The sequence below is a fragment of the Leuciscus leuciscus genome (assembly GCF_965113295.1).
Source record: "Leuciscus leuciscus genome assembly, chromosome: 22".
Lineage (NCBI taxonomy): Eukaryota > Metazoa > Chordata > Actinopteri > Cypriniformes > Leuciscidae > Leuciscus > Leuciscus leuciscus.
Window position 1 is genome coordinate 9,486,394 of NC_138746.1, and position 10,971 is coordinate 9,497,364.

A 10,971-nucleotide genomic window follows, 5' to 3' on the forward strand; every position below is an offset into this window, starting at 1 on the left:
CTGGTCTGCACTGCCAAAAAAACTGTTACTCCGGGTGTCCACAGAACCTGAAACAGAACCGGGAGTCCACAGAACCTTTTATATTTAAAAATAAAAAAACATTTTATGGTATATACAATAAAGTTCAATATTTGGGGTAAAGTCACGTGTCATCTTCTCGTCATTATCAGTTCAGCTGTATCACCTGTGTTTAGTCAATCATCGTCATCTGTATCACCTGTGTTTCGTTAATCATTGTCATCTGTGTTTGCATTTAAGTTCCGTCTGTTCAGTCAGTCTTTGTCTGAAAGAAGAAGAAGAAGAAGTCTTTGTCTGATCCCTGTTGTATTTAGTGTGTTATGGCCCTGTATATTACTCCCATTAAACCTTTGTGTTGGAAAAGCTACCTTCATCTTCCAGCAACCACCCGTGACAGAAGATTGGACCAAAAGCTTAAAGAGTGGAAGAGGAGAACATGGGTGTTCTCCGCACCCTCGTAAATCCTGCAAATCGACTGGTGACCTGTTTCCAAGATGGCCACCAGATTGGAGAATGTCAAAGTTCCTGGAGATTTCTCATGAGGTAAACTGGGCAGATGACTGTGAACGCGTCTTAAAGACTGTGTTCTGGTACGGGCTGGATGATCATCTGCACCAGCAAGATCCAGCGGCTGTGATTCCAGGCACTTTCGCCCAATACCTGGATCATGTGGTGTGGTTGAGTGGCTTAACCTTCACCGTGGGTGAGGCTGATGATGACATCGCCACTCAACCACAAACACCAGCCAGCTTTACCGCCACTCAACCACAAACACCAGCCAGCTTTGTCGCCACATTTACTGGACCTGTTCCTGTGCCTTCATCAGTTCCAGTCCACTCTTCAAAGCCTGCTCCACTCTGTTCTTCAGAGTCCGCTCTACTATGCACTCTGGAGTCCGCTCCGGGATTTCCCGCTGAGCTCAGTTCGGAGCCCGCTCGCTGCACAGATCCTGGTTCGGAGTCTGAGCAGCTTCACGTCATGCCTGCCGAGCCTGAGCTTCACATCATGCCTGCCATGCCTGTCTTCAGACAAGATGGCCACCACATTCCAGATCCTTGTCCTAAGATGGCCGCCGCCGTTCCAGAGCCTCGTCCCATCATGGCCGCCGCCTTTCCAGAGTCTCGTTCCGCCGAGACCACCCTTCCAGAGTCTTATCCCGTCATGGCCACCGCCATTCCAGAGCCTCGTCCCAAGATGGCCGCCTCGCCGCCCGAGCCCTCGGCGGAGATGGCTGCTGCTACTCCTGAGTCTGTTCCTGAATTCCCACCCAACCTCCCACCCGGCATCTCCTCTGTCTCCTTCAGCCCCGTCACTCACCCTCAAGACACCAGTGGAATGGTGGGCTCGCTGAGGGGCTTCCAGTCCTCAGCGCCATCATGGACTGTGGATGCCCTGGATCCGACTCCACATCCAGGATTCCTCATTGGCCCATCAGTCCACTGGCTCACCCTTGGCTCCTACCTCCATCTCCGCCGGGGCCCATCAGTTCACCAATTCCGCCAGGCTCCCTCCCCCCCCGGATCAGCCTAGGTCGCTCGTCGACCTACCCTCACCTCTGGACTGCACTCCTCTGGCTACGCCCCATCCATTTGTCCTCCCGGCTCCATTGGACTCCTCACTCCCTTCTGCTCCTCCTTGGTCCTCAGTCCCTCTGTCTGCACCCTGCCTTTCTGTGTCCCCGTCTACGCCTCAGAAGCCCTTCTCCTGATATTCTGTCCACCTTCTCCAGCCCTTTGCCCACTCCTCTTCCTCCCAAACCCCCACTTTCATCTCTCTTTATGGCGCGAGGACGTGCCTTGCAGGGAGGTGCATTCTGTCACAGTGGTGTTAGGATTAGTTTTGAAAACAGTTGTGATGCTTAATATTTTTGTGCAAACTGACATGTTTTTCAGGATTCTTTGAATAAAAAGCTTGAAATGGCATATATTTGAAATGGAAGTCTTGTGTAACATTATAAATGCCTGTCACTTTTGATTATTTGAATGCATTAAGTATTTATTTTAAATAAGCCTCACTGACCCCCAAAACTTTTTAACGGTACCAAAGTTGTATTTGAAGTGCACTTATTTTATGCTAAGTATACAACAAACGGTTTAGAAATACCCTGCAATTCTACTTTTGGTAGAAAAGTATACTTAAAGTCTGCTAAATTGGAACAACTAATTCTGTACTTAATGCACTTTAGTTATCTGGAAATGGTGCTGAAGTAGAACTAAAGAAATACTTAAGTATACAGTGGGTATGGAAAGTATTCATACCCCTGGTAAGTATGATCAAAAATGGCTGTAAAAAAGAAGTCTTTCATTAAAATTTTTTTATCTTTCGTTCAAAAAATTGGCAAAATTCTAACCTTTCATTGAAGTAAAAGAATTCAAATTGGGGGGAAATCACATTATGAAATAAATGTTTTTCTCCAAAACACGTTGGCCACAATTATTCATACCCTTTTAGTAAATACCTTTTTGCAATCTCCTTTTGCCAAGATAACAGCTCTGAGTCTTCTCTTATAATGCCTGATGAGTTTGGAGAACACCTGATCAGAGACCATTCCTCCAAACAGAATCTCTCCAGATCCTTTAGATTCCCAGATCCATGTTGGTGCTTCTTCTCTTCAGTTCACTCCACTCATCAGGTCAGGGAACTGGGACGGTCATGGCAGAAGCTTCATTTTGTGCTCCCTAACACATTTTTGTGTTGATTTTGATGTTTGTTTTGGTTTTTTTTTGGGCTTTCTGACCCCAAGACTCAACTAATCTCTGCAATTCTCCATCTTTGATCCTTGAAGAGTCTTTGGCCACTCAAACCATCCTCCTCACTGTGCATTAAGATAATATAGACACAAGTCCTCTTCCTGGCAGATTTGTAAAATTTTTACTTGATTATAACTTCTTAATTATTGCCCTGATGGTCAAAATGGGTATTTTCAATGATTTAGCTATTTTCTTACAGCCACTTTCTATTTTGTGATGCTCAACAATCTTTTGCTGCACATCAGAACTGTATTATTTGGTTTTACACATTATTTGGTTTTACAAAGTTGGCCTTTGTGTTCCCTCATATTTAAAATCCTGTGAAACAAGAAGTCATGGCTGGACAATTTCATGTTCCTAGTCACCCTGGTGTGCTAAAAAAAGGTAAATATTAATGGGAATATACTTCAGAGATATTTTATTCATAAAACATTCTAGGGGTATGAATAATTGTGGCCAATGTGTTTTGGAGAAAAACATGTATTTCATAATGTGATTTCCCCCCCAAGTTGAATTCTTTTACTTCAATGAAAAGTTAGATTTTTGCAAATTTTTTTAATGAAAGATCAAATTTTTTGAATGAAAGATTTATTTTTTACAGCCATTTTTGATCATATTTTCCGGGGGTATGAATACTTTCCGTACCCACTGTATATGAATGTGCTAAAGTGGAACTGTATACTTTAGGTAGGCCTACACTTTAAATATCTTGAATTTAAAGACTGATATAATACAAAGATCATACTATCATTACTAATAGTGATATTAGAACACATTTTAGGCTAAAAATGTATCAGAGCGCAAACACCATCGCACACCTGCAGGTGATAGGGGCGTGGGAAAAAAGACCATGTAGGTCAAAGTAATAAACAAAAAACAAAGAAATCCTGCACACTATCCGTACTTGCAAAAAAGTATCAAACTCTTTATAAGCAACTTTTTGGTATCATGACCTTCATCAGGCATATGCTAAATATTAAGAAATGTGTGTTATGCAATAAAATAGTACCAAATAAAGTTGAATTATAATATCAGTAAGTCTTAAGCGATATGTCAGTAAATATGTTAATGGATTTGTAGTATACTTAGTATATTTGAAATACATTTCGTTTTTTTAGGTTTTTTTTTAGCTAGGGCAGATTCTGCACTGCCTTTTACTATAAAAACAGCGATAGACTATTTTTCCTAATGGTTTATATGCTAATTGGCAAAAAACACCTTAATCACTCTTCAAACTGAATGTTAAGTCAAGTCACCTTTATGTAGCATTTTATACAACACAGAATTGTTTCAAATCAGCTTTACAGGGATAAACAGGAAAATACCCAATGATTCAAAAAGACCTCCATTGAAATAAAGAAAAGACCTTTGGAGAAACCAGGAGACTGTATACATTGGGATAATGTATTGGTGTAGTTTACATTTTTTATTACTTAAATTATTTTTTGCATCAAAATGCCTTAAATTATATTCCCATAAAATGTACAGATGCCTGGAGTACGGGGCTGTGGTGCTGGAGGTTATGAGCCAATTAAATTCTGGTTAGATTTACCACTGTATACTGCAAAGTAAGCCACATATGAAGCAGCATGTACATTAAGACAAAAGTTAAAGCAAAAATAAAGAAAAACTACAGAAGAGAGAGCTAAATTAGCTCAGATTAACACTGTTTCCATCAGTGGAACTTTCCTGAATTGTATTAAACAAACACATATCATTCTCAGATAAAAAATCTAAATATTGTTAATTAGAAAAATGAAAGGAGGGAGGCTTGAAAATCACCGCTGGCTTTTCTATGATTTATCCCTCCAACAAGGTTCTGTCTCACACAAAGAAATTACTGCATACAAAAAAAAGCATGCAATACATCACTGTATCAAAGCTCTAAAAATATCCCGTCCCTATGCTCACGACCAAACTATAGGTACAAAGCAGCCTCCCTCTCACATAATATGCAAGACAGCACGTGTGTGAGTGTGCCTTTGAGCCGTTGACATCAGAAATGGATGAGATGTCTCAGCTGATGTCTCTGAACTTATAGCGCTTATTACAATGTGATCTCTGAAGATGGCAAAATCTTCTCACACAGATAACGTCAGTTCAGTCTATCACAGTTCCCTAAATAACGACTGTGAGAGTGAACCGTGAGACTGTCTGGAGATCTATGCGTCGTTGCCATATTATAGTTTTTAACTGTATCATTACCATTTTCACAATGTATCAGAATGTCACATCTGGTCATTAAAGTACCAAATAAGACAGATGACAATAACAGGTCAAAATCCTGCAAAGTCTGCATGAAACAGAAGTTGTGATAGTCTTTTCTTCCCTATTGTGACGTACAGTATATCCGAGTGAAACAGCTTCTCAAACAAGAAAAAATGTAGGGCGGGACTAGATTTTGTCCATCGTGAATTGATTGGATCTTTAAAACATTATTGTTTGCAATTGCTGTGATCTCATGTGAGTGACAGGTTGTCCCGCTCTCACGCCAAGAAGATATTTTAAAGGATATTTAAACTCTTTTTGTCAATACAATGTAAGTCAATGGGGTCCAAAACAACACTGGACCCAAATGACTTTCATTGCATGGACAAAAATATGTATTTTTGTGTTCCACAGAAGAAAGGAAGCCATACAGGCCTGAGGATCAGTAAGCAATGACAGCATTTTAATTGTGGGGTGAATTATCCTTTTAAACACAGAAAAATTGAGGTATGTAGAAAGGAAGGGAGCTGTTGGCCAGAAAATTTATTAGCATGGCTTTACATTCATGGCAATCAGAGACCTAGTTTTGCATGTCCATGTGGCTGTGTGCGTAACACTGGATTGTCAGAGCTGTAATGAGTCCCATGGGAATGACCAGCTGTCTTCCAGCCAGGAAATCCACTTTACACCAGTTACTTTCCTCTTCCTTAACTCCTCTCTTCGTTTTCTCTCTCTTTTTCACATCCCTCTGAGCTGTGCCAATGGTTCAGCCTTCTTAAAGAGCTGCTTCACTAACACCTGCTCAACAGTGCCCTAACACACACACACACACACACACACACACACACACACACACACACACACACACACACACACACACACACACACACACACACACACACACACACACACACACACACACACACACACACACACACACACACACACACACACACACTCAATCACATACACGCTGTTTATCAGCACTACACACTGAAGGACAGCACACTCACCATGAACTGACCCAGTCACTCCAGAACCAAATACAGTCTATTCACTTTTAAAATAGGCTTTGGTTTTTGGACTGTAGTATGTAGTACAATATGACCAAATGTATGTGGACACCCAAACACTGTAGCCATAAGTAACACAACTTTACTAATGTGAATTAAAATTTCCTGTCTATTTTCTAAATACATGTATTTTCTGTTTTTTTATTTTTTTTATGGAATATTGCAGTATTTGCTATATGATTTATCTTTACACATTTTACACACACACACGCACGCACGCACGCACACACGCACATACGCACGCACACACGCACATATATATATATATATATATTAATTTGCCCTCATAATCTTTAATCAAAATAACTCCCTCTCTCATGCGGCGACATCTCTTTTCTTCTCTGATGATGAGTTTACTGGCGCAAGGGCGGGACAACCTGTCACTCACATGACAGCAGCAATACCATTAGACAACAATCCAATCAGTTCCCGATGGACAAAATCAAGTCCCGCCCTACATTTTTTCTTGTTTGAGAAAACATTTTGATTGGACATAGGCCTACTTGACAGTCTATCTCAACTTTTGTTTCATGTCAACTTCAAGCCTGTATCACATGGAAACTAGCCTGAAATAATTACCCATGACTCATTTAGTTAGCCAAAGCTGACAGTTGTTTTGTAAGGGCAGTATTTCCTCACCTTCACTTCCACAAACCCAAACCAACTGAACGCTCAAGCTGCACATTAGACCAAACAATCACAATGAAGCAGAGAAGGGATCAGGGCGAGGGAACAGAAAAGGTCAATATTTACTATTCCAGCCATATAGCGATACAGGCCTGATGTTTTTGTACTTTAGTCAGGCCGTACTGGGAACCGTGGCAGTTTACAGTAGGCTAGAAGTGACGCTGCATGCCAGCAGTTAGAGAATTATACACGGCTGTCAACGGTTCCTCATCAGCTCACACATGATCCGGGATGTGTTTGCGAGCAGTATGTTTAACCCGCATGAGTTTGCATCACACACACCTGATGGATTGCATGTGTAAAGCAGATCGGGCAGAGGCCCCTGGGCGGGCATATACACAGCAGATCCCACAGACATTTCGCAGTGAGTAAGCGATCCTGTTGCAGCATTTCAAACTCACGCCAGGGCAAACCTCAGAATATCGAAACTACTGCATGTGGTCTTTTTCCTACGCAGACCATCGCTATTTGTTTTTCTTCAATTCTTCTGGATTCTCAGGACTATTGTGGAGATCATCTTGACTGGCCTATAACTGACCACAATCTTTGGCATGGTAACCACGTTTCCCGGCCTCGTGCCAGGGTTCTGGTGACTGCTGGCGCCATGGCGACGCAGGCTAACTGAGGGGAACGGGGAGTAAAGAGGTGATGTGTTTGTAGAGGAGTTTGAGGAACAATATTATTACAGGCAGACTGGGAACTCATGGAGAGAGAGGAGTTTGCTTGAGTGCAGTGTGTAGTTCACTGTGCCATCCAATAATATCCTGGCTACAGTTGAAAAACATTCATCAGACGCAACGAGGACACGAGACGAAGAGATTTAGGAGAGAGAGAACAAGAAATTATTCTATTGCAACACACTTCTGGTGACATTTACCCCATCATGAACTCGTTCACATACTGTGTGATGAGACCGTCCCCAGCCATACCAGTTTGATTTCTGCAGGTTTCACCTTACAGATTTAACTTCCATGCTTTGCATGAGAGATATGACAAATATGAACAAGACAAATATATAAAAGAACAAAAATTACCCAGTGGAGCGAATTATGTTCATACAGAGCTATAAAAGGCTATAGAGCTTGTCATACACTGCTCCCTAGTGGTCAAACACTTATAAGCATTCATATTTAGATATAAGTTTAGCATGTGCAGGATGATGATGCATCAGCTAATGTGTTATTAAGCGAAATAAGAAACATTTGCTGATTTAGTTGTCATCATAGCACAAAATTATTCAAAGATGCCATCATACCACACTAATGGGGCAAGATGCCACCTACCTGGGTATAAAATGTATCAATTATGTTTGAAATCATCCTATATCAACAAAATATATATATTTAAAATCGCATTTGGGCAGTTTGGTTGAATAACTGGGCAATAATGATGACAGACAAAGCAGAATCCCAGTAAAAGAGATTCATTTGAAAGCTAAATTTATTGACTTACACTTTACACTTTATTTTATGGTGTCTTTGTCACAGTATAATTATATATTTAAGTACTGAATGATATTAATTGACAACATGTACTTACTAAGTTAGGAATATGGTTTGGTTTAGTTTAGGATTAGGAATAGGTTGCATGTAATTATGCATAATTTACTGTTATTACTAGACACTGTACAATAAAGTGTTACCAAAAATAATTAATAGTAACAACATGCCACTCAGGGAATTTTTGTTCTGTCTTTTCACTTGAAAATAATAATTTTTTTTTTTTTTTACTCCCCAAATCTAAAAAACCTCTTTATCCAATAGGCACCAATTCTAGATCATCTAACCTCAAAACTTTTAGTTTCGATTGACTAAATCTCACAAATGTTGATATTTAGATTAACTCAAATGCCATTCATTAAATGTGTTAAGATGAGAGATGGTCAGGAGAAAAAAATAGACCCCATCTTACCTTACACATTGGTCTATAATACCAAAACGATATGTTTTAGTTTATCTACTCACAAAATATGGCTATTTCTAAAAAGGCCATCAATGATTTTCATTTTTATTTTCCCCACAGAGTGTATACTTAAGGTATTTATCAGCAGGTGCTAACAGGGCCATGTTAACCAGTCAAACCTTGAGCCTTTGATACACACCCACCACCCTCAAACCCAAACTGACACGAAAGCTTCTTAAGCGTCTCCTCTAGCATGTCAAATTCTGTTTAAACAGAAGCGCAACACAACACGGCTCCACTCGTCATACCCAGCTGAAGTCTCATTGCCCCATAGTATAGTGTGAGCCAAGCGAGCTGGAGAGAATGAAGTGGAGTGTTCTTTCCTGACGTCAGCAACATCTCAGTGTCGTAAGTCTAGTGTAAATGTTTGCTCCGTGAGCATTCCCCAGCCTCCATGCACTCTTTCCACTGCGTTCTCGAAAAGACAGAACTTTTTCCCACCAAAACACGTCTCTCCAAAGACAAAATTTCAATGTGTATTTATTCAATGTGTAATTCCATCTCAAGTCGACACAAGTGCACACTAAACTTACACACACTGGTATTTTGCATGTCTTTTTGCACAATTCTAAAGCAGTTGTCAAACATGAAAAAAATAAAGCAGTACAATTGAATATGGAAGCCATTTCTACCTCAGAGTTATAAAAAAGGTAACTGTCACATTTCGAGATATAGCCACAATTACACTTTATTTTTTTACTCTGACGTGGAAACAGGCTTCCAATAATGGAAGCATGTACATTTATGTATGTGCACAATAAAAATTAATTATCTATCAATTTATTAGCAAAAAACTACTCATCTGTACCCCATCCCAAGGACTTTTCAACAAAATTTCATTGCACCAAAGTACATTCATCAATCAGGAAAGTGCTATACTGCCATTCAATACAGTGCAAAATGAGTAATACAGAGTTGCTACAGTGATACAGCATGATGAGAGACCTCTGACTGATGTAAACTCTTCATACATACTCTCAAACATTCTGTGGTCTAAATATATGAACAAAAGAAAAGCAATCAAGCAACATTTTTCGGGAGAAATTTTAGGAGACAAGTCCAATTTAAAGAAATCCCTGCATGGCATCTAACAGACCGTAACCAGGGTAGCACCATATTTCATTTTTGACAAGCCGCAAAAATGAGGAAATGAGGCTGCGTGGGATAGAAGTGCAGTACGTTCAATGAATTATACTGTTGTTTAACAACATGCCGATTGTTCAGCTGACGAAACATCTTTCCAGAAAAAAAAAAAAAAACTTTCAATAGACAAAAATTCCATAAAACAGTTTTGAAAGTTGTGTAATCTATGACCTTTATACAGTGCTTGCTATTGTAAAGACTGTAAGTCTATCCCTCAAAGCCTTATTTTTATACTGATTAAATTCAATTTAGTGTCTAACCTGGCAAAAGTTTATGGAATTGACTAAATTAATGACTAAACCCAAACAGGTTTTCCTAAATACTGCCCCCTTTTCCAAGGGTCTCAAATGGTAACCCCGCCTCCTAGCGGTTCTGATTGGTCTGATTATTTTGTTTATAAGACCTTATTTAAACATTTGATTTCTGTCAGGTAGTAGACATTGGTTTAAAAAAAAAAGAAAAGAAGACATTACTTACAGCAGCTTTAAAATAAGTGCATTACTGTTATTTCTTTTTTGTGAAATCAAATGTGATCAACAAAAAGCTACAAGTGCTACACAGTGATTATTATACAGAGAATAAATAATTACATAAGCTAATAGTGTGTTGTAGATGTGGGTCTTTAGAGAATTTAAGCATGTTCTCCATGTCTGCTCCCATGTTTTATGTGTACAAAAATAGGGAGATAGAGTCCCTTGCCTATTGAACTTGACATAAAGCATGCACTATTTAATGTTTTTAGACTGTTCTCAGCACTTATGTCTATTAAGTGACTTAAGCAACATACAATATATACATTCTATGTATTATTTCACCACGCAACACCTAAAATATAAACTTGGCCAGCCAGAGAAGAGCTGTTGAACTTTAGGTGTCATTACAACCAAGAAGCATATATACAGAGCAATGTCCTCTTACCAGCCCACATGATTTACTGTGACTCTCCCTCCAGTTATTCAGCCCACTTCAAGTCCTCACAGGTTATTATTGTAGACGGCATAATTTCACGTCATTTTTTAGTCTGGATGTCAGACTGTTTGAGTTAAAGACACTTATAATATGCTGACTGTTAGTCTCTTTTCTGCAGTGCTTGTTATATCAACCAACACTAATTGTTACACTTGTGATCG